Source organism: Spermophilus citellus (genome assembly GCF_964194105.1).
Source record: "Spermophilus citellus genome assembly, chromosome: 7".
Lineage (NCBI taxonomy): Eukaryota > Metazoa > Chordata > Mammalia > Rodentia > Sciuridae > Spermophilus > Spermophilus citellus.
Genome location: NC_138188.1, coordinates 49,651,602 through 49,675,837, shown reverse-complemented (window position 1 = coordinate 49,675,837; position 24,236 = coordinate 49,651,602). Strand labels below are relative to the sequence as shown.

Here is a 24,236-nt window from a genome sequence, read left to right as displayed (position 1 = left end):
TCCTGTTTTAAAGCCTATTTGAAATGCAAATCTCATTATGGAAATAATTTTTGAAAGAAAAGGTGGAAGACTTGGATTAGTCTCTAGGTATAATGTTTTCAGTTATCACCTGAGAGATGATTTACTCAGCCAAATTACACTTTTCAGGCACTGGTGTGTGATTAATTTATTCATTCATTTATTCATTTAGCAAATATTTATTGAGAAGCTATTACATGACAGGTACTGTGCTAGACCCTCACATGTAGCCAAATATGATTATAACTAACACTCACTGAGTCTTTGTTATATGTCCCTAGCTTCCTTGCATGTGTGGTCTGGTTGAGTTCTTACAGCAATCCTAGGAAGCTTCCCACCCTTATCTGCATTTATCAGATAATGAAGAAACTAAGATAGGTTAATAGCGTAAAGGCATTCTGGTCTCCTTTATAACAGTGGAGTTTGGTAGCACCTCCCCACAAAGGCCCCATTTTGAGCAAGCAGCAGGGACAGTTTCTGGTGCACACAGTTCCCATACAGTCATGCCATCTGTAGCCCCAGCCAACACATCCCTGGGCAAAGAGGATCCCCCAAGGCAAGCTTCAGTAAGCAGGCCTGGGCTCTCCAGACTGGATTCTCTGTGTGTCAGAGATTTTGAATGTCAAACCACAGAAAGAGACAGTTGGTAGAGACGCACAGAAACAGGAAAGCAAACTGGGAAGAGGTGTAAAGCAAAAACTGTAACTCCCCGTAGCTATACGTGGAAAGGAGAAAATTAGATTCCCAAAAGACCTCGGGGCTTTCTCACCCATTTTAAGAGAGACCCCCCCATCGCCTGCAATAAGGCAAAACACTCATCTCAAAAATGGAAAGAGATTTTTTTTATATATATGTTTTTTAGTTGTACATGGATGCAGTGTCTTCATTTTGTTAATTTGCTTTATGTGGTGCTGAGGATGGAATCCAATGCCTCATATGTGGGAGGCAAGTGTTTTACCGCTGAGCCACACCCCTGAGCCACACCCTTGAGTCACACCCCAGCCACCGGGAAAGAGACTTTAAATATCTTAAAATAAATAATCTCCCTTTTCTCTCCCTTTCCCTCCCATCTCATGTCTCTGTTGGAAATGAAGGGAGACCCTCATTGCTATACAAAATTACATATAAGACGTTGTGAGGGGAATGGGAAAATAAACAAGGAGAGAAATGAATTACAGTAGATGGGGTAGAGAGAGAAGATGGGAGGGGAGGGGAGGGGGGATAGTAGGGGATAGGAAAGGTAGCAGAATACAACAATTACTAATAGGGCATTATGTAAAATTGTGGATGTGTAACCGACGTGATTCTGCAATCTGCATTTGGGGTAAAATTGGGGGTTCATAACCCACTTCAATCTAATGTATGAAATATGATATGTCAAGAGCTTTGTAATGTTGTGAACAACCAATAAAAAAAAAGAAAACAAAAAAAATAAAATAAAATAAATAATCACAACATGAGTATTTTTTACAAATTACACTTGGGTGCCTTATGAAGCTACCCTTGCCATGTACAGTGCCCACCAACCTCCTTGGAAATCCTCCTAGGGGCCACATGGGCAGGAGGATGGGAACAGCAAAGAAGCCAGAAGAGGGTCAGGAATGCCACCTTGGATGAGAGTCAGCTGGCACCCAGATCCAGTGTTTGTGGGAGAAGCCAAGGAGGAAGGAAGCCGAAGTTGTAAACATTATAAGCCGTTTTTATAATTAACTTATTTAATATGTGACTTTAAAAATAAGCAAAATAACACAAATATGTTTTACCTACAAAAAAAATATATAAATGGGTTCAACATAATTTATCAATTATATATTGCAGCCCTGCCCCTCCCCACCACCACCACTGAACAATGATGGCAAGGTAAAAAAAAAAAAAAAAATTAAATGCCTACCAGAACCAGATAAGTAAGCTCAGGGAGGGAATTGTGGCAGACAACAGGACATGAGATAATGGTGGGGTCAACACAGCAAAAAGGCTCATAGTCCAGAAGACACTCAAAAGATAAAGAGAGATTAAATGGACAAATAGCATCAGGAACAAACATTGTATAGACCAAACATGATAGGTTTGGGGTTTAATCTGCTTCCTAAACTACAAGGTTAAAGGATATTTAAATATGTATAGAAAACAAATTAAGATGTAATGAAAAAAGCCTTACCATTTTATGTTTTTTTAATTATTTATTTATTCTAATTTATTCTAATACATGACAGCAGAATGCATTTTGATCCATTGTACACAATTGCAGTACAGCTTTTCATTTCTCTGGTTGTACGCAATACAGTGTCGCAACATATGTGCAGTCATACAGGTACCTAGGGTAAGGATGTCCATCTTTCCTGACTGTCCCCTCCTCTTCCCTCCCCTCCCCTCCCCTCCCCCACTTTGCCCAATCAAAGAAAAGCCTTACCATTTCAGAAAGAAAAATGCCCTTGTGCAGAGAATGCTGGGGAATGTTAGCCCTTGGCCTGGGTCAGCGCCCTCCTGCACCCACCCACCTACTCAGCACCCCACGCATTTTTTTAAATAAAGACAAGGGCTTGAGAACTCTAAATGTGCACTTTACTGTGAAGCTGAATTTTAAACCAAACGAGGCGTTAAAACATTTGGTAGACAAGCATTTGTCTTTGAGCTTGAAGCTTTTTCACTCCAAGATTAATACTGTTTGCCTTTTTAGGAAATATTCACATGACCAATATAAACTGGTAACTGCTTCTGAGGCCGTCAGAAGAGCCTGTCTCCTCTGTGCCGAAGGACATTTGTAAAGTCACTGACTTCTTTAAGAAAATGATACATATCTGCAGAAAATATATTATCTTAATAACCCTGATAGAGCCCATAACACTTTAACACTCAAAGCTCCCCCTGGAATTTTCTAGATGTGACAGTTATCCCCCACGCCTCATCCTGCAGCCTTGCGGGACACAATAGGAAATTACGATTCACACTGGAAATCAATTTTCTTTTGTTACACACTTAACCCGAGCACTATGGCAACAGAACGTGAGATAAAGTAGGTCACCCATTTCAGCTGGAATGGCTTGGAGGCACAGAAGCCAGTTGTCATTTGGCACTCATCTTTTAGAAACCTTTAACTAAAAATGCTTCCCTTTCCCACGCCCCAGTCAATGCTATTTCATAATAACAAAGTGGATAAAGATCAAGAGAACAAATTTTTGAGTGAAATTTATTCAATCTCAGTATTTATTTCCGTTGGTTTACTAATTGACTAGCAGTATCTGTTCCCAAACTCACAAATGCAGAAAGAGTTCTAGGTAAAAGAAACAGTGGAAACAGGCTCACGCTCATCAAGGACACAGGACGCTATTTGTCAATCATTCTATGAAGCATTTGGGAGCTGATCAGAAGCAGGCAAAGGAAGGAGAAAAAAAGAAGAGGCCATTCTTCTGTCACTGATGGTCAACAGAAACCTCGTTCTCCTGCCTCTCTCAGAAACCTGGCTGGACACCTGTGCAGCTGTGGAGGCTCTCTGTATCCAGGAAATAAGATCACATTAAATTCTAATCCTGCTTTCATTGTTTTCTGATATCATTTTCCTTTGCCTCTGGGGAAAGTTCCTCAGTCTTTTTTTTTTTTTTATTTGTTCTACTTAATTGTACATATCAGCAGAAGGCATTTCAATTCATTGTACACAAATGGAGTGCAACATTTCAATTCTCTGGCTGTACACGGGGCAGACACGCACCATTCGTACACCCATACATGTACCTAGGGTTATGATGTCCATCTCACTCCACCATCTTTCCTATGAGTTCCTCCGTCTTACTAACCAATACTTTTTATTTCAACTCCAAGCACCCTGTCTCGGACCTTTCTACACTAAATATTCTTTTCTCTTTCTCTCTACCATGTATGCAGCTTATAGGTTTTTAGAATTATAAAAATTCATCTCTTTAATCTTCTACAATAATATCTGTGTGATTCTGGCCAAATTGCTTACCTGTCTCAGCCTTATTTTCCTTCCAAGGTCCATGAGGTAACTGTGAGCATTAAATGAGACAAGCCCTGTGTGCCCTAACCCTGCTCTACTTGCTCACCCACTCAGCTTTCTCATTTCCTGCACACACTCATCCACAAACACACAAGCACCTGTGCACGCGTTCCCTGGGCACTACTGCATAGTTAACTCTACCGGCCCTTCACTGTGAAGGAAAGAAGAAACAGCTCAGGCTCCTTCCTGCTCACCCCTCGCCCTGTCAACTGGAGTTCCACTCCCGCCTCTCCTCTGTATCTGTTCCAGGTATGGCCCCATAAATTGCCACAGTCAGCCTCCTTCCCTCACTTTGCAACCATCTCCCCTGTCCTCAGTACCTGGCCCCAGCCAACACTTGGTCCCCAGCAGTTTTTCTTCTCTTGTCTCCAAGGTAACAGGGAGCCCTGGTTCTCCTGCTTTTTTCCCCTGGCTACTCTTCTGGCCCCTGCTGAACCCACTGCCACTCCCTGCTGCTTAGGATAGATTTGCCACTTGGACACATATGAAGTAGTCAAGGGGCAAGATCATGGTGGCTTCCATCAGAGACCTCAAAAAGTAGTACCACCCTGGCAATAATTATGACAAAACTGAGATAACTTTTTCAGATAAATCTTAAACTCAACATCGCCTCCTAACCAGCAAAAGTGAAGATGCTCTATAAACACCTTGTCACAAAGAACAAAATAAGAGAAACAGGAAACAGATGCAGAGTTTTTACAGCAAACACATTAAATTAGGGGATACACAGTGCATGGATCCATACAGTGGCTGGTAGGAGCAGAGTTATCGAAAACTACACACTACACTGGATAAAGTCCAAGCTCCAATCACTTACATGGAAGTTCATCCTTTTCTACCATCACTTTTTATAAATTCTTGGTCCAAAGAAATCTTCATTCTGTTGTGCATCAACCATTAATGTTACACTGATGAACATCAGGAAATGGTGCAGAGTCATATAATGAACAAGGAAATAGAATGAACACTTTTCCCCTGACCACCCCTTGCAGGAGTTTCACCAGTGCTCAAGTAAGAAAGCACGGGAGGCTGAGGCAGGCAGATCGCAAGTTCAAAGCTAGCCTCAGCAAAATCGAGGCTGTTAAGCAACTCAGTAAGACCCTATCTCTAAATAAAATACAAAGCAGGGCTGGGGATGTGGCTCAGTGGTCAAGCGCCCTGAGTTCAATCTCTGGTATCCACCCCTTGGCAAAAAGTAAGCAAGCAAGTATAGGAGTTAATGCAAAAGCACAGTGTGTTATATACATACTGATTAAAGTATGGGCAAAACCAAGATAACTTTTTCAGATAAATCTGCCTTTCAGATAAGGCTGCCTTGACTCAAATTCCAGGTACTAGTTGTATGAAGTTGGAGAGATGCTTCATCTAAAGACTCCATTTTGCTAACCTATATAAGTCACAGGAGGTTACTTTATAGAGATGCTATAAAGATTAAATAAGAAAATGTATGCAAAATACTTAGCAAAGTGCAAGACACATGGCATACATTCAAAATATATTGCGTAAATATTTTTTTTTTAATTTTGCTACCTTCCCAGGCTTAGTTCCTCCCTCCTGAGAAATTCTGCTTCAATTATTTGTAGATAAAAAAAATTGTGTAAGGGCATGTGTGGGTGTGCATGCATGCAGCCTAATTGGGAGAAAAGGCAGGGGAAGCTTGGCTGCAGGAAGATGTCCTCTCTGATGAAGTTTAATAGGCGGCAGCCTCTGCCCAGCATAGGGGCCTCCATCCACTCCTTTCTTCAGCAAAGACAGAGGGGATTTTGGCTCCTGTTCTGAGGGAAGTAGGAAAGAAGCCCAACTCCCTGTATCAAAATGATGGAAAGCAGAAGGAGCTTTGTCTGTTCTCCATAGTTATCTTGTTATTGTGATGGTTGACCTCATGTATCAATTTGACTGGAGTAGGAGTGCCCAGATAGCTGGTGAAACATCATTTCTCAGTGTGTCTGTCAGGGTGCTTCTGGAAGAGACATTTGAATCAGTGGATTGAGTAAAGAAGGTCCTCCCTTAGTAATGCCAGTGGGCATCATCCAATCTCTTGAGGGCCCTAATAGAACAAAAAGGCAGAGGAAGGGCAAATTTGCTTTCTTCAGGAGCTGGGACACCCATCTTCTCCTGCCTTCAGATGCTGGCACTCCTGATGCCACCTTCGGGCTTGGCCTCGACTCACACTGTGGCTCCCCTGGGTCACAGGTCTCTGGGCTAGGATTGGAGCCACATCACCAGCTTTCCTGGCAGACAGCAGACTGTGGGACTTCTCAGCCTCCATAATCACATGAGGTAGCTCCTGCATTAATCCATTAATATGCATGTGTCTGCATACTGCTGATTCTGCCTCCCTGGAGAATTCTAAACAATTATGACTGTAAAAGAATTCTGATTCGGAAAGATGGAAAACAGAAACACATACAAAAAAGAAAAGAAAAATTAACTGTGATCTCACAACCCAGAGAGAGCTTTTATTAATATTTTGAAATAATTTCTGTAGTTACTCCCATATATCTATTTGTACATGTATAATCCATGGTATATTGAGTTTTGACTACTTTTCCAATATTTCTATTATGAGCATTTTTCATTGTCAATAAAAATGTCTCTAAAACATTCTTTTAAGTGACTACAAAATGGCCTTTTAGATGAATGTATAATTTATGTATTTAATAACTCTTATTTTCTAATCACAAAATAATTATGTCCATTTATAACATGAGAGACTGTGATATATAAATCATCCATGATCTTATCATTCACATATAACCACTGAATATTTTGATATATCTCCTCCTAATATTTTTCCATGATTAGGTACTATACGTTTAAAATAATTGAGGTCATATATTATAACTATTTTCCCATGTCATTTAAAATGCTTTCAAAATATAATTTTTAGTGCCTGCAAATATCGAGTGATGCATTTCTGATCTCACTTCTTTACTGGCAAAGAGGAGAGAAGTTCCCAGCCGATAAGGACAGAAAATGGTCAGATGCAGAGGGAAAAGTGCAATTGAGATAATGTCCCCAAGTCATGAGGGTCTCTAGGGAAGCCAGCCTCACTTGACCTAGAAGAGCCAAGTGGTTCCTTTTAATAACCAGGCCACAAAATCCAGTGGAAAGAAAAGCCTGAGTCAGAACTCCCTGGGTTACCAGTCCTGCCTGAACACACTTAAGAAAAAAATGAACAGGAAAGAAATTTGAAACAGATAAGAAAGCAGGGGGGAGATGGGGGGAGGCATTAGCTCCAAACTGGGGAGCCCAGGGGCTCCAGTTTGCCTTTGGACTTCTGGTCCTCTCGCCTGGTCTCCTTCCCTGTTGGCATCATTCTCTCCAATGTGGACATTGCTGGTGCTTTCCTGAAAGGACGCTGGGTCATCTGTGCAGCTCTGATCCCAGTGACGGAGATGGCATTTCTCCTGGTCACTCCAGAAGATAATGACCAGTGAGGACTCTGCTGATCAGGCAGAACCAATCACTGCGGTTGGTCGAGGGACAGAGTGTCTGACAGGCAAAGCTGGCACATGGAGGCCACAAGTAGTAGGGTGAGAGAGGTCAGCTCCCTCAACTGCACAGCAGGAAGGGGGGGGGGGTACTGCAGGCCAGGAAATGCCCACAAACAGGTGCCAGGTCCTAGGTTACATCACCACAGGCAGCAGGATCCTAGAGGGGAAGGAGCAGGGCAGGGTGACCAGGGGCACTCGCTCACACACTCACCAGGCCCAGGACCCAGGACCAGGACCAGGACCAGGACCCAGAGACCAGACGAGATGTGGCTCTCAGGGGGCTGGGCCTAGGCTGCATCTTGGTTCACTTCACCATTCCAGTTACCTTCTGCTTTCTTCATCAGCAATTCCTCTGCTAAAAAACACCTTTTTCCCCCATTTATTTTACAATGATATTTATTCATTTATGAATTACAAAACAAACATATTCATGAGAAAGTGCAGAAACATAAATAACCATATTTCTACTGTTGAGGGTTAAGCAAATGTGCATACATTTCTGAATACATACACACATGTATATTTATACAAAATTACCATTCCTTAAAACTTTTCAGGCTGGCAATGCGATTCAATGGTAGAGCACTTGCCTAGCATGTAGGAGACCTTGGGTTCAATCCCCAGTGCCATAAAAAATTAAAAGAAAACTAAGGATTTCTGTATTTATTTGCTGGGTGCAGTGATACAAGCTTGTCATCCTAGTGACAAGGGAGACCTAGACAAGAGGATTGCAAGTTTTAAGACACTCTCAGCAACTTAGCAAGACCTGGTCTCAAAATAAAAAAATAAAAGGGCTGAGAATGTAGCTTAGTGGTAAAGCACTCCTGGGTTCAATCTCCAGTACCCCCTCAAATTTTTTTCATTTGTGATTTTTATTTAACACTAAACCAAAAACATTTTATGTCATTAAATATGCTTTGCTACCCACATTCTAGCAGATGTACAACATGCTGTCAGATAACTTTAATCAAACATGTTTAACCATTTCTTGATTTGGTGATACTTAGGCTACACTCACTTCTTCGATGTTATACCAGTGCAATATTTGCATAAATACTTGTCCACATCTCTGATTATCTCTTTGGCTGGATTCCTGGGAATGGAGATACCAGGCCGAAGAACATGAATATCCTCAGGAGATAGCCTCACAGGCTGGCACAGGGTTTCAGGTGAGAGGAAGTGATTACATTCTGTAGGGCCCCAGAAGATCAGAATGGGGACCCTGGGAGGGCTAACTGAAACTTGAAGCCTATACCACCAGCCTCATGGGAAAAAGCATTTGCTTAGGTTGCCACCAACAGGTTGCATCTGGGGTTCCCATTTTAATCTCCACAGGTGTCCCTAGTGAGCTGACCCATAGGAAAGCAAGCCGGCTTGGTCCCTCACTCTCACTTCTCTGGCTCTCCAAGCTGTCCCCAGAGAGAAATTTCTCCACCCAGGAACGCTTGCAGAACAGGGTGGAGAATTTAATTCACCAGAAATGTCCCGCAGTCTTTTACACAAGAGTCCAAGGGGAGGCACACTTCCAAGAGCCCTGTACACACTGCTCTGTGGGAAGCCAGGGTGAGGAGCTGTCCTGGAGCAGATTGGTGGAACTGGCAAGCGGGGGCAGAAGCTGTGGCTGGGAACCTACGTGGAAGAAGCACAGCAGAGGAAGCAAAGAGACCACCACTGCGTGGACCAGAGGAAATAGGAGAGCTTTGGAAGGGGCCCTGAATGATGAGCTGCAGAACAGAATTCCATGCAAAGAGGATCTCTGGGATCTGTAAGGTGCCATGTATCCAGATTGTTTCTTCAAGACAAAGGTATGCATTAAGCTTCAAGGTTTCAAAGACAGATTTTCTTTCTTTTTTTGGGGGGGGCGGGGGGCGAGTAACCAGGGATTGAACTCAACCACCGAGTCACATCCCAGCCCTATTTTGTGTTTTATTTAGAGACAGGGTCTCACTGAATTGCTTGGTGCCTCACCATTGCTGAGGCTGGCTTTGAACTTGCAATCCTCCTTTCTCAGCCTCCTGCACCACTGGGATTACAGATGTGCACCACCATGCCCGGCCAGATTTTCTTTTCAATGTGGCTCTGTACAGCGATGAACCCACATGCAACCTGAATCAATGTTTAAAAATAACCAAACATGAACCCATCATATTCTCTTTGGAAAGAGGAGCTCACTGTGTTATGTCAGGACCTGTAGCATGCACTCACTACCCATCTCCCTCTTGGGAGCACCAGCCATCTAAATGCCGAGGACCCCTCGATGGTAGGATTGGACTGACGCACCACGTGGAGGTCCATTCTTTTGGTCTTTGCTCTGTAAGCCTCTTTCCTCACCTCACCACATCTGTGATGAGAGCTCATGAGGAGGTGAAGGCCTTGCTTTGCTAGTCCCTGTGGGCTCCAGGGCTTTGATCCAGGCCTTTGCACCTAGCTCTGCCATATACATACTGGTGCAATTCTAGTGAAGGCAGTAAAAAATGTCAGTGAGTGGGAGGAGAATTTTTTTCAATTATTAAAGAAATCTGCTTGTCTTCATTCATTCATCAAACTGGCAAATGTATTAAGAATCTGGTGCCCGTGACACTCTTGCTTCTTCAGTTTATTATACAGACTGTTTTCGCATCCTCCCCAAGAAGATGAGTTTTCATCTGCTGAGCATTTAAAAATTGGCTCAGAGAAAGGCACAGGAGGGAATGGCAGCCTTCCTCTGGCAGAGCTTGGCCTGTGTGGCCAGGGCAGCAGCATCCCAGGGAGCTCTCTGCCTCTAAAGAGCAAAGCATGCTTTTTTTTTTTTTTTTTTTTTAATCGAAATGCTTGAAGTTCTTTAGGCCAAGAAGTACTTTGGCTTGAGGTTTAAGGTATGTACTCCACTTACTCCACTGTGTCTGAGGGAAAAAGGAGAAGACACCTGGAGGACCACTGTGGTAAGAGGGAAGGCTGCCTGGGGATACTAGCTTCAAGGAAAAAGAGGTGTCCTCTCGCCAAGAGATGCAGAGCAGCCCCCCACCCCACCCCCCACCCACCCCACAAAGGACAAGCAGCGGTGAGGGCAGGAGTTTAGGAAATTCCTGAGGCAGTGCTACCAAGTAAGAGCCACAAAGAGTGGAGGTAGGTCACAGGCAGGTCTCCTCGGTGGCTTCACACCTTGGCTTCTGGCCATGAACCTGCTCTCTGGACCAGACAGGACCCTTTCCCTGCTGGGCTCATGAGAGTGAGCCCTTGGTCACTACCAAAGCCTCTAAGGATTGTGTTGGGAGAGAGCTGTGAAGCCACAGTCCCCGCAGAGCCTTTTCCCAGAGGCCCCTGCTCCTGCAGGGCTGACCAGGGTCCCTGCAGCACCACCCAGCTAGGTCAGAGGACTCTCTCAGACCTGCTCTTCCCACCACTACATAATGGCCAGATGGCATCCACACAAACACCGGTTACCTGGTTTAAAAGCCAGGTAGGTTGTGTGTATAGGCCAGGCCTCTGTGGGCAGTGTGGAAATCAGTCTGTGAGTAGTTTTGTAAGCATCTCCCTGCAAACCCTGGGAGGAAGGTCCTGTGATGTTTTTAGGGAGCAAATATAACACAAATGTGAATTCTTTTTTACTCATTTAAATATGTAGAATGGTATTCTCTTTATTAGGGACTCCAAAGTTTTCAACCGGTAATGGGTTTTGTTCATTTTTGGTTTTGTCTTTTAGTTACAGAATGTAACTATTAGGGTATGGTGGCCCTTCCCTGTCATCCAATGACTCAGGAGCCAAGGCAGGAGGATGGCACATTCCAGGCCAGCCTCAGCAACACAGTGAGACCCTGTCTCATATTTAAAAGCGGGGGGGGGGCTAGGGATGAGGCTCAGTGGTACAGTCAGACCCTGCTGACCACCCTCACCCTTCTCTCTGTGCATCCTCCTTAAGCAGTCTCCTCAGTGCCCTGGGTTTTATTGCTATCCAAACACCTAAAGAGGCACCTTTCAACTTTAGGGGCACCCCATCTCCTGAGCAGCATCCTCAAATTCCACGCTGTGACTGAAGCCAGGTCTTTCTTCACTATGCAGTTGATACCTCAGGATGCGAGTCAAGTGGCTTAACTAGCTCTCTCCTGCACCTTCACGTGGCTAAGGCTGATTCTGAATCTGGATGCCCTCAGACCTAAATGTGGTACAGTGCCCTGGGGTCAGAACCCAGAACAGACAGAGAAACTATTTACAGAGATTTCATTGGTTTATTTGCTACCCGCCCCCCCAATCAAGCCTAGCACTTCCCAGGGTCTTAACTGTTCCAGCTTTGAATTCTCCTAACAACAGGATGTGGAAATGTAAACTTGGTGCTGCACTAGGGCTGCTTTTCCTCATGTTCTGCGGGAGCCACCAGGCTCTGTCCTCCTTGCTCCAGGCACTCTCAGGGGTGTCCTCTCCCGGTTGCTCTGGCTGATTCATAGGGAACAAGGGGGCCCTGCCTTCCCAGCAGCAGACCCTGAGCCCCACACTCCGCTCCCACCACAGGTCTTCTCCTGCTGTGGGACTGGAGCCCGGGCTCCCCTAGAAGCCAGCCGGTCACTTACCTCGGCCTGGGCCTCGGCCTCTGTGTGTCCCCGGCAGCCCTTCTCCAAGGCTCGCTCTTCACATTTAGTCATGCCTCGCTCACTCTCAGCTTTTAAAGAATTTTTTTTCCCCCAGTTGTTCTCAGCTCTGGCTTCTCATTAAGACCACCTGGGAGAGTTTAAACATGTTATAGTGCCCACGCTGTACCTCATAACAGCTAAGTCAAAATTGTCATGAGGAGGGCCTAGGTGCCAAAAATTTTTTCAAACTCCCCAGGTGATTCTAACTGCAGCCAGCATTAAAAAATGCTGGTCTAAATTAACCGTCCCTCTAGCTACCCCACCTGTCCTCCCTCAGGGTCAGACTTGACAGGCTGCCTTCCTTCCCACTGCTCTGCCCCTCTGCCTCTGGAGTGCGCTGGCTCCTCAGCCCTCCACGCCCTACCACCTCCCACTGCCTCAAAGTCCCAGAGGTTTTCATTGGTAAGTCCCCCCCCCCCACCTCCCACTGCCTCAAAGTCCCAGAGGTTTTCAATGGAAGTCCCCCTTTTAAGATTACCTGATCCCCTCCTCCCCCAGGGATTGAACCCAGGAACACTTAAGCACTGAGCCACATCCCCAGCCCTATTTTGTATTTTATTTAGAGACAAGGTCTTGCTGAGTTAGTTGCTCAGGGCCTCGATAAGTTCCTGAGGCTGATTTTGAACTCTGGATCCTCCTGTTTCAGCCACCTCCGCTCCCAGCCACTGGGATTACAGGCATGTGCCACCGCGCCTTGCTCATTACCTGACTTGACTTGGCAGCACTGACCCTGCTGACCACCCTCACCCTTCTCTCTGTGCATCCTCCTTAAGCAGTCTCCTCAGTGCCCTGGGTTTTATTGCTATCCAAATGCCTAAAGAGGCACCTTTCAACTTTAGGGGCACCCCATCTCCAGCGACCTCCTGAGCAGCACCCTCAAATTCCACACTGTGACTAAAGCTAGGCCTTCCTTCACTGTGCAGTTGATACCCCAGGATGTGAGTCAAGTGGCTTAACTAGCTCTCTCCTGCACCTTCACGTGGCCAAGGCGGATTCTGAATCTGGTTGCGCTCAGACCTAAATGTGGTCTGAAAATCTGAGCACTTTAATTCTGTAAGGTAGACTGAAATAAATGGTCTTAATGAAAAGGTCGGTGATATCTGTTGCAAATCTCTGTATCTGTAGGTACTACGAGCATACTAAATATCTGAAAATGTATTCGAACTTACTGCACAGTGCTTACCCTTAAACTCTACTTATTTTCCCTTCCTAAAAAGAATCAGGCAGCTGTTCATCAATTTAAGGAGGCCCACCCTTCAGCTATCTGGTACCACATCAGTCAAGAACAACGTGGTCCGTATGTGGTGGGAGACTTACAGGAAAAAAAAAAAAAAGATCCTGGTGATGAGACTGCTGGCTAAAACTGTTTCCTTTCAGATGTTTGTTTTCAAAAGGAGTCTTTTTTTTTTTCCAAAGTGAAGTTCTACAAGCAGTTTTTCTTGACTTTTACTAAACCACAGTTTCTAAAGTTCCAGTGACAAGTTCTGAGAGAGGCTGTTTTTTCCATAGGATCTCTCTCTGTGGCTTTTAGGAGTTCTCAGGGCGAATGGTCTGAGTACCAGTCCTGGCTCCTTTTCCTTTGGCCATCTGCACATTTTGCATGCACAGGAGCTGTTGGTGTGTGTGTGTGCCCAACCCTTTGCATCGGAGGAGCATGCTTTCCAAGGCAGGCCCAAGTTCTGAAGGAGAGGGTGAGCACTTGGAGGGGCTCCAGCTTCTCACTGCAGATGGTGCTGCTGTGGCGGGGAGTGGGTGCCATTCACAGCTCCTCATCAGCTGGGTCTATACCCCATGGAACCCTTCCTGCTCTTAAATAGATGACATTGGCTCCATGCATTGAGTATTCACAAGGAGCTTTCATGTGGTACCAAGTGGTAAATTCATGAGGAAAACACAAAGCTAGTTTTAATGAATGCAAAATAATGTCTGCATCCCTTTGCTTGCAACTTGAAGCAAAAAATTACATCTGAAGGTTAAAAGCAATGCCAGTATTTGATAATAATGAAGAATTATCGTCAGGCTTTCTAACTTGCTGTGAAAGGGGGAACAATAACAATAGGCTGGTTACAATCTTGGGGTGTCTCAATCTTTTCCACTTAGTTCCACAAAAAGTCAACTGTCAATGTGAAGTGATGATATATGCGGGTTACTGCCTGAGAAGGTTGCTAGATGGAGAGGCAGTGTTTGATCTAAGAAAGAAGATTTCAAAGAGGCTGAAGTGGCTGGGGAGCATTTGGAATGTTTCATTTTGAATTCAGGGTTTGGGTTTTTGTTTTGTTTTTGTTTTTGTACCAGGGACTGAACTCAGGGTCACTCAACTACTGAGCCACATCCCCAGCCCTATTTTGTATTTTATTTAGAGACAGGGTCTCACTGAGTTGCTCAGTGCCTCACCATTGCTGAGACTAGTTTTGAACTCCTGATCCTCTTGCCTCAGCCTCCTGAGCCACTGGGATTACAGGTGTGCACCACTGCATCCGGCTTGAATTCAGGTTTTTTTATACCCAAATTTGTACCAATGAATCAAAGTTGCAATAAAGGTTGGGATCAAGAACAAACTCACATCTGAGTATGCTGGCACACGCCTGTAATCCCAGCAGCTCAGGAGGCTAAGGCAGGAGGATCTAGAGTTCAAAACCAGCTTCAGCAATTTAGCAAGGCCCTAAGCAACTCAGTGAGACCCTGTCTCTAAATAAAATACAAAAAGGGCTGGGGATGTGGGTTAGTGGCTGAGTGCCCCTGAGTTCAGTCGTCGGTACCAAGAAAAAGGAACAAACTCACCAGTGTCTGATTTTGACCTTGAACTCCAGACACAGAGCAATCATGTTTGGGAACCGAGGCTGACAGCTCCAGCCAGGCCTGGAAACCAGGCAAAGGGGACAGAATGACTTCTGAAAATCCCATCCCGTTATCCCTCTCTCCTCAGTGCCTCATGTGGCTTTTCCCACACAGCTGACACTCACGTGTATCTATTAAGCAGAAATGATTGGCAGTCTGTGCAGCTGACAAAGAATTCCCTGAAAGAGCCAAGAGAGACTCAGAGAGGCAAAGAGGAAGGAGAAGTAGCTGGCGTAACAGATCCGAGGCGATGGCCACATCAGGCCTCCACCTCAGGTCAAGAGGTGAGAACCACAGTGACCCCGACCACTTGCAAGGAAAGGCAGAGTGTTTGGGAAGGGAACGTGGGCTACCAAGTCATCCCCTTTCACCTGCGAGGGAGTGCCAGCTGTCAGGCCCTGGCGTGATGGTACCCCCAAGTGTCTCTTGAGTCGTGTTGTTTGTCCACGTACTTCTGAAGTACTATGTTGCCATGACCACTACTCACATTGTGGGGAGATGCCTTCAGAGGAAGCACAGGGAAAGTAGGAGACGGTTTCTGCATTGTTGTATAGAAATTTGAGCTTTCAGACAAGCTGGTAGAAAAGGTAATCAAAGGGTAGCTCTTCATTTTAAGTGCATTTCCCTTGATAAACGTTTCTAAGAACCATCTGCTATTCAAAAATGAAGGCTAATGAAGAGTCTTATTTCTAACTCATCCTAGGGGCTATTAGAGAGTGATTAGGATATGGAGTAGTGTTAGTCAGCTTTCTGTTGCTGTAACAGAATACCTGAGAAATTCAGCTTGAAGGAAGAAAGATTTGTTTTTGGCTCATGGTTTCAGAGGATCCAGTCCATGGTCAGCCAATTCTACTGTTCTGGGCCTGAATGAAGCAGACTCTCATGACTTTCCTCAGACAGAGCACAGGAAAGTTGCTCCACTCATGGCATCCAGGAAGCAGAGAGAGAGAGAGAAAAGTTTCAAGGGACAAAATCTACCCTTCAAAGACACACTCCCAGTGACCTACCTCTTCCAACCAGGCCCCCTCTCCTAAATCTTCTACCACCTCCTTAATATTAGTGTCACCCGCTATGGATCAACCCATCAACACATGAGCCTTTGGGGGACATTCCCAATCCAAACTCTAACAAAAAGATACCAGGAACTAATAGAGGAAGTGAGATTGCCCAGGGAGGGGTGTAGAGAAAAGAGCAGAGCGCCTGAATGGACCAGGTGTATCTTGGAGCAGTGAAGAGTGAAGGGCTGTAAAGCAGGCAGGAGCAGCCAGAGAGGTCTGGAGGAGCTGGAGGAAAGACCACTCGGCAATAGGGACACCAAGAGCATTTTAAGGTAGGGAGTGAGTTTCAATGTTATGGTATTGAGCTTCATTGATTCACTCCATTACAGTATTTTCTTTAGCTATTTAGCTCCTTAAAGCTTCAAAGAGTCTGCACCCACATGGATATTTCTGGGTGTAGTAATCTACCCAGAGCTTATAAACTCTGAATAGTCTACCATGCCCTGCACCCTAAATCAAGGATTGAATCACATGGGCTCCCAGCAGGCAGAGTTCTGAGCCAGGTGGTGCTGGAGGCCCTGCCTGGTCCAGGCCAGGCAGGGGTGTTCTCCCAAGCCCCTGCTCTGAGCTCTCCAGAGTACAGGTATCTCCATGTGGAATCCAGTCTACCTTCCAGTAATCTCATTATCTTAAGGCTCTTCCAAGACTTGTATACCTTTTTAAAAGTAAAGATTTTAAGGTGCGATGGTGCATGCCTGTAATCCCAGCAGCTCCAGAGGCTGAGACAAGAGGATCTTGAATTCAAAGCCAGCCTCAGCAATGAGGAGGTGCTAAGCAACTCAGTGAGACCCTATTTCTAAATAAAATACAAAATAGGGCTGGGGATGTGGTTCAGTGGCCGAGGGCCCCTGGGTTCAATCGCAGGTACTACCCCCAAAAAATAAAGATTTTTTAGGATTATTTCTACCCTAAAAATACTACCATTAGAGAACACCTTAATTACCGAATATGTAAGAAGTTGAAGAAAATCAATAACTGAGGTTTACCGGGGGTAAGTACTGAGCTAGAGCCCAGGTGGAGAAGGGAAAAAGTACTTACATTGACTTGGAATAAAAGCACAGAATCAATTCAGAATGGATATAACCATTATATAAAGATCCAGTCCCTTTAAATGTTTTAAAGTGTCTCTTTTCTGCACTTCTTGCACACACTTAAAATTTTACTTTTTCACAGCTCAGACTACTTTTTTATTCTGACTTTTTTTTTTGTACCAAGGATTGAACCATTGAGCCACATCCCCAGACCTTTTTTATATTTTATTTTGAGAGAGGGTCTCGCTGAGTTGCTTAGGGCCTCGCTAAGTTGCTGAGGCTGCCTTTGAAACTGGGATCCTCCTATCTCAGCCTCCAGAACTGCTGCGATTACAGGTGTGCACCTAGCTGACAACTTTTTATTTATTTATTTAATTTTTTTTTTAGAATTTTAATATTTACTTTTAGTTTTTCGGCTGACACAACATCTTTGTTTGTATGTGGTGCTGAGGATCGAACCCGGGCCGCACGCATGCCAGGCGAGCACGCTACCACTTGAGCCACTTCCCAGCCCCAGCTGACAACTTTTTATAAATGATTTTATATGTCAGTTTTTTTCATTGGCATTGCATAATATAATCAGTTTTCCACTTCATGAAAATTTTTCATAAAGACTATTGGTAGTGGTTGCGTTATATAATGTAATTAGAAAGGTCCCCAAGTTAAACATTTGTATCAATTTCTACTTTTTTACTTTTGGGAAGAGCTCTGCCTTTAATGCATTTATTCTTAAGCTTTTACAAATTTTTGCAATATTTGATTTAATAGATTAAGAAAAGATTCTGAGGCTATTGATTTAATTTGTAAAACTGCTTTTTAAATTAGATGACCGTGGTTGGCTATCAGCACAGGCTTTTGGGTTGGGTGGGGGCTGAACCCTGTCCCCATGGGCTGGAGGGAGACTCTTAGAGGCCCTCAGCAATGAGAGTGTGTTGGCCTCCAGCCCCTCACAAAATAAATATGGCTAAATAAGCAACTCTCAGCTAAAACTATGTTGTGAGGAAGGCTAATATTGGATGTTACCCATGATTAATGCTTTTATTTTGGGGTTATCAAATTTCACATTTGATTAACAATTTTTTTCTCAATTTTTGGGTGCCCTCCTCAATAATGCCTGAGGCATGCACTGGGTTCACTTGCTGTGTTGGGGCAGGAGAGCCGCACTTTGTACCCACAAAACTTTGAGGGGACTTTGATGGTAAGTGATGGAGTACCCAGCCTCACCCAGTCTCCAAAGACATGGACACTAAGGAAAAGGCCCACCTGCCATGAGTTCAAGGTCAGCTAGAGACGTCCACTTTGTAGCTTTTTTGTGTGTGTGTGTGGTGCTGGGGATTGAACTCAGGGCCTTAAACAACATGCAAGGCAAGCACTCTACCAACTGAGCTATATCCCCAGCCCAACTTTGTAGCCTTTTTTTTTTAAGTGAATTTTTGCAAAATATTCAATATATAGCTGGAGTAGGTGCTCAGAAATCATATTCTGCTGGCTTGAATTTACCCACATGAGCATTTTACATAATAACCCAGTGTGTTTCCCATTGATGCAAAATTTTTCTAAGTTTATTGGAGTAAACACCCGTAGTCATTTGTAGCACTTGTATGGTCAAGTGCATGAATCTTTTTTTTTTTTAATTTCTTCCAATACTTTAGAAAGCACCCTCTACCCCATTTTACCTCCTCGTACTGCTATCTAATTACACTGTCACATTATTTTTCTTCTAGTCTCTTATCATGGGATTTATTGCATTTCCTATAATCCACTGAAAGATGAGGCTTCACTCTTGTTTCTTTCCTAAACATGCATCCAATTGACCAGGAAAATCCCTACTCAGAAAGAGGAGGGGAAGAAGCATTCCTGACCCCCATACACTACCACACACACTGCACTCAAATGTGTGCATTTAAAAATTGACAGCTGTGGGGCTGGGGCTGTAGCTCAGTAGTAGAGCACCTGTCTCACATGTGTGGGGCACTGGGTTCAATCCTCAGCACCACATAAAAATAAATAAATAAAGATATTGTGTCCATCTACAGCTAAAAAAAATTTTTTTCTTTTTTTGTTAATTGACAGCTGTATACAGTTCTGCCTGTCTACCTGCTCAGCGGCTCTTTGTTTTCTCCAATCCCCCTTGAACTCATTCAGATGCCATTTGTGCTTCCTTCCTGCTGAGGTCTCGAGGTTGGTTTAGGTGAAAGTGGGGATGACAATTCTTCCCAGCACTTCTAGTGTGAGCTCTGAGAGCAGTGTGTGCTAGGACTCCAGTGTCCATGTGGCTGTCCCTGATTTTGTCCCCGGCAGCCTCCTCCCTGTTTTCAGCCATACATGGAACATGCATTAGCACCCTCTTCTCCTTCTCTGTGCCCTTCCGTCAGCACTCGAGGAGGCAGAGACTCTCAGTACTCTCAGCTCCAGCCAAGGAGCTTAATGGCTCCTCCTTAGGCATTCTGTAAACTTCTCTGCCTGTTCACAGCCATCTGCCATCTTCCCCGCCTCTGCAGGTGTAGGCCATGACCTCCCTCCGCACTTCCTTCTGTCCAAGTCCTGACCAATAATGCCTGACGGGTTGGAAATAGCCTCATGGTCAAATCAATAAAGATACTTGGATTTGATGGAAGATGATACACTAGACAAAACAAATGAAAGGAGAGGAGAAAAGTCGACTAAAGTGTGGACCCACAACTTGCAGTCAAGTTGGTGGCCAGTGGGCCCTCCAGATGGACCTCACACAGAGCTGAGGAACCAGGGCTGCCCTCGGCATGGGGCCTGGTGCTGACTTGGCCTTGCTGAACTCCACTGCTCTTTCTGTCTCTGCCTCTTTCCTTCCCCTTCCATCACTGCTCAGCACTTTTTTTCTACTTGATTTAATTCTTCCCCTCCTTGGAGACGGGGGTAGGAGAAGAAAGTGACTACCAGAACCTCCAACTCTGCAAAACAGTCCTAAATTTAAAAATCCCCAGAAAGCACTCTGACAGGTCTGCATTCTCTCCTAGGCCCATCTTCGATGAGTCGCCACGGGCATAGGAATGGCTACCATGAGTGATCAGACCTATGACAAGAGCCCACCGCATCATCAGGGAGAAGATGCTATGATTGGCAGCCTCATCAGAATCACCGGATGGAGGGATAGAAGAAGTGACTCCCTAAAAGAAAGGTATTGTACTAAGGCAGGGGGCGGGAAGGGAAGGTCAGAGGAGAAGCAGCCAAGGTGTTGAGCAGACAAAATCTACCACTGCATCCCACAGACTGGCAAGCAGGGAGGCCATGTGTGATGATGGCCTGACACTGCTGCCACCACCTCTGCCATCCTTCCACACTATTGTCCTGTGTCAGGGACATTCTGACTTGGAGTTCTGCATGTCCTGGCTCCCCTTCACACACTGTTCCTTCTTCTCTGAGCCCTCCTACTCCTCCTGCTCCACCTGGCTAATTCCAACTTGTGCTTCAGTTCATGTTGCACCTACCACCCGTGGCAGGAAGCCTGCAAGGACTCCCCACCCAATTGGGATCCCAGAACAGCACATTCCCCATCAGATGGAGACAACTCCCTCTGGGTTAAGCAGAAACAACCTATTACAGTGTTCAGGGCAGCTTAGAGAACTTGTGGGAAGCTAGCCATCAAGCGAAGGCAACACTAAACTATGAGCAACGTAGCCCGAAGAAATATCCTAAAGCCAGGCATGGTGGTGCGTGCCTGTAATCCCAGTGGCTCAGGAGGATAAGGCAGGAGGATCTGGAATTCAAAGCCAGCCTCAGCAACTTAGCAAGGCCCTAAGCAACTCAGTAAGATCCTGTCTCTAAATAAAATACAAAAAAAGGGCTGGGGGCGGGGGGGATATGGCACAGTTGGTAGAGTGCCTGCCTCACATGCACATGGCCCTGGGTTCAATCCCCAGCACCACAAAAAGTGGACGGGGGGTGTGGGGTGGGGTGGGCTGGGGATGTAGCTCAGTGGTTAAATACCCCAGGGTCAATCCCCAGTACTAAAAACAAAAACAAAAATATAACCCTACAGAAAACCTGCCAGTCCCTGCTTGCCACTGGCCCCTCCAACACAACAGATTCTAGACTCCTGCAGCAACCCTCACCCAACACAACCCCCACCCTCCTGCTACCGGGAGGCCTGGTATCTGCTTTCACCTCCCAGTCTCTTCTAGGGGGAAGCTCAGTCCCCCAGAGAATCCCAGCATAGGGGATCCTGGAAGAGAGTCTCCACCACTGGGAACAGCAGAGAGGCAACAAAAAGTGGCCACAAAAGCCATTTTTAAGGGCAAATTCATGGTTGTCACACTGTTGTCATGAGTGTTTTGGTATCTGTGTGAAACCATTTCCAGAAGTACTTTTAATTAATACCCCCTTTATCTGATACTGGTATTGCTAAAGCAGCTCTCTTTGGTCACTCACTTCCTGGTATCCCTCTGTTATCTGTGTTATTCTGTTTGAGGTGTATAACATAAGCAATACATGAAACTGGAATTTTTAAAAGTCTAAGAATTCTTGGGTCAGTTTAAAAATCCATTTATTTTTCACAGGGAATAAGAACCTAGTAGCTTATGTTTGTCACTCTTTATTTTCTCTTTATGAAGTTCATTCTTGTTCCTCCTCCTCTTGTCTCTTCTTTTTGGGTTTTCAAGATTCTCTATTTTGGGCTGGGGTGGTAGCTCAGGGGTAGAGCACTTGCCTAGCATGTGTGAGGCACTGGGTTCAATTCTCAGCACCACATAAAAATAAATAAAATAACTACAAGTGTCCAACTACACTTAAAAATAAATATTTTTTAAAAAATTCTCTATTTTTTTTTATTTTCAACAACTTTGGGAGTTAACATTTGACTTCTAATCATTTAGTGGTTCTCCAAGACAAGATGCTTACAAAGACATAACTTCTCTCCTGTCACCGCTTTCCCAAGGCCCATGCGGTTATTGTCTAACTTTGGGATCAGAATGCTTTTTATTATTATTATTATTATTATTATTATTATTATTATTATTATTGTTATTATTATTAGTTATAGTTGGACACAATACTTTTATTTTATTTATTTTTTCATGTGGTGCTGAGGATCAAACCCAGCACCTCGCACGTGCCAGGCAAGCTCTCTACCACTGAGCCCCAGCCCCAGCCCCAGAATGCTTTGATCTGTACTTGGAAAGGAGGTTTCTCTGCAGTGACTCTGCCATCTTGATCTGGCTGTTACAACAGCCCTTCATTCACTCTTTGCTTTCTCAAAATCCTCCAGCTCCACAGCCTTCACCTTCCTGCTTATGCTTCATCCACATCTGAGACCCACAACCCCTGGCTCATCATCTGCCATCATCTCTCTCCTCAGCAGGGGAGAAGCCTTGCAGGTGCCACTCACTGCTGAAGAACATGTGCCCAGGAGCATGAAGAAGTGGCTGAGGACCTGCTGGAGCCCCTGGCCTACTCCTTCTCTTCTTGTCTGCACACAACCTTGCCTCCTGCTTCAGGGGAAGTAGGAGCCATCAAGGAGAACGCCCAGAGTTTTCTACTTCCCCACAGCAAACCCATCTATGTCTCCACCCATAATTGTCTCTCCTCTCACAGGACACAAGAGAGCAACCTCCCTCTGCTCCCAGGCCACCCTGATGCAGACCCTCATTACTGCCCTGTCTCCTATTTCTAATTCTCCCTCACTCTGCCTCCAGAAAACATTGGCTACATTAATACCTTGCCTGTGGTGAATGCTTAATAAATATTTATAGAGGAAATTAATAAATACATTTGCCAGATAGGACATTTGCAAAATGACCATAATAGGTATAGTTTCATTTGAGATAAGAATATCAAGATACTATAAGTTCCCAGAAGCACCACATTCAATAAGTATTTGAAGACAACATCGATCTGTAGAACAAATACCTGAATCCTACCATTGCCCTATTCTGGGTGCCTATGCTGGGGACAGCGTGGGTAAAGCAGGCAAGTTCTCAAGGAGGAGGTCAGGAACTAAGTGATCTAGTGAGATCACTTCAAATGAGGGTAGGGCTACGCAGGAAATAAAATGGGGTCATGGATAGGGAGTGAGTGGCAGTTTGATGACCACACACACACACACACACACACATACACACTCACACACTTCTCACAAAACCACCACCCAGCCCCGTTTAAGAGAGGTAGTGTTTCCAAACCTCCGAGTCCCCTCTTGCTAGTTCTCAGTCTAACCGCCTATCTCTGGTCCCTAGTGGAGGTAAAATCCTGGCAACTGCTATGTGGTCCTTTGTCATACCAAGAAAGCTGTATCCTCAGTCCTAGGACCTGTTTTTATTTGCCTCATCTTTGAGGGCCGTTCCAGCTGCTGCTGGTCATCCATTCATTTTTAAGGCTTGTCACATTTTGTTGTATGAATACTATGATAGACATCTCGGTTACTGCCAATATTTGTCTATTGTAGACAAAGCTAGTGTGAATATCTCCTTCCTCCCTCCCCCACCCTCTCTCTCTCACTTATTCTGGTGGTGAACCCAGGGCCTCCCATAAGCTACACACACACACACACACACACACACACACACATATACACACACTGTGCTGAGCTACACCCCCCCCAATCCCCAATTTAAAAATTCTTGAACCTCTTTTGGTGGCCGCAGGTCCTCCCCTGTCCTGGGTGTGCACCTAGAAGTGGAACTGCCAGGTCACACAGTGACATATTTTTAGCCTCCTTGGCTATTGCTCTACACGTTCCAAAGTCATTACATATTCCCTTCCGTAGCAGCATGTGGAAGTTCTAGTTCCTCTGCATCCTCACCAACCTTTGATATTGTTCATCTTTGATTTTTTAAAATATTAGCCATTCTGTGGGTGTATAGCAGCATCTCATCATAGCTTTAACTTTACCTTCCCCGATGATTAATGGTGTTTCGCACCTACTTAATATTCTAATTGTATATTCAGACCAAAGATAGCTTCCAGACAGGACATTGACCTGACTCATCTTTCCAGTAAAGATTACTCTGGTTCCCCAGTGGAGAATTGGCTTCAGGGAAGCCCAGTGGGATGTTAGCAGACCATTGTAATACTCCTGGCAGGAGAGAGAGGTCGCTTGGATTGGTGGTGGTCAAGAAGTTAGAAACAAAAAGGTTAAAGACGGCCAGGCGCAGTGGTGCCTGCCCATAATCCCAGTGGCTACACGGGAGGCTGAGGCAGGAGGATTA

At 44.9% G+C, this 24,236-nt stretch overlaps 1 long non-coding RNA gene across 2 annotated transcripts; it reads left to right on the top strand.

Annotated features, from left to right (window-relative positions):
• The first annotated feature begins 9,107 nt into the window (after positions 1 to 9,107).
• Positions 9,108 to 22,703, top strand: LOC308653498. Of its 2 annotated transcripts, none has more exons than XR_014023055.1 (3): positions 9,108 to 9,332; positions 20,052 to 20,212; positions 22,391 to 22,703. It is a non-coding gene; the product is annotated as an uncharacterized lncRNA (long non-coding RNA). The 2 variants fall into 2 exon arrangements; XR_014023056.1 differs by having other exon boundaries at positions 22,388 to 22,703.
• The last annotated feature ends 1,533 nt before the right edge of the window (positions 22,704 to 24,236 follow it).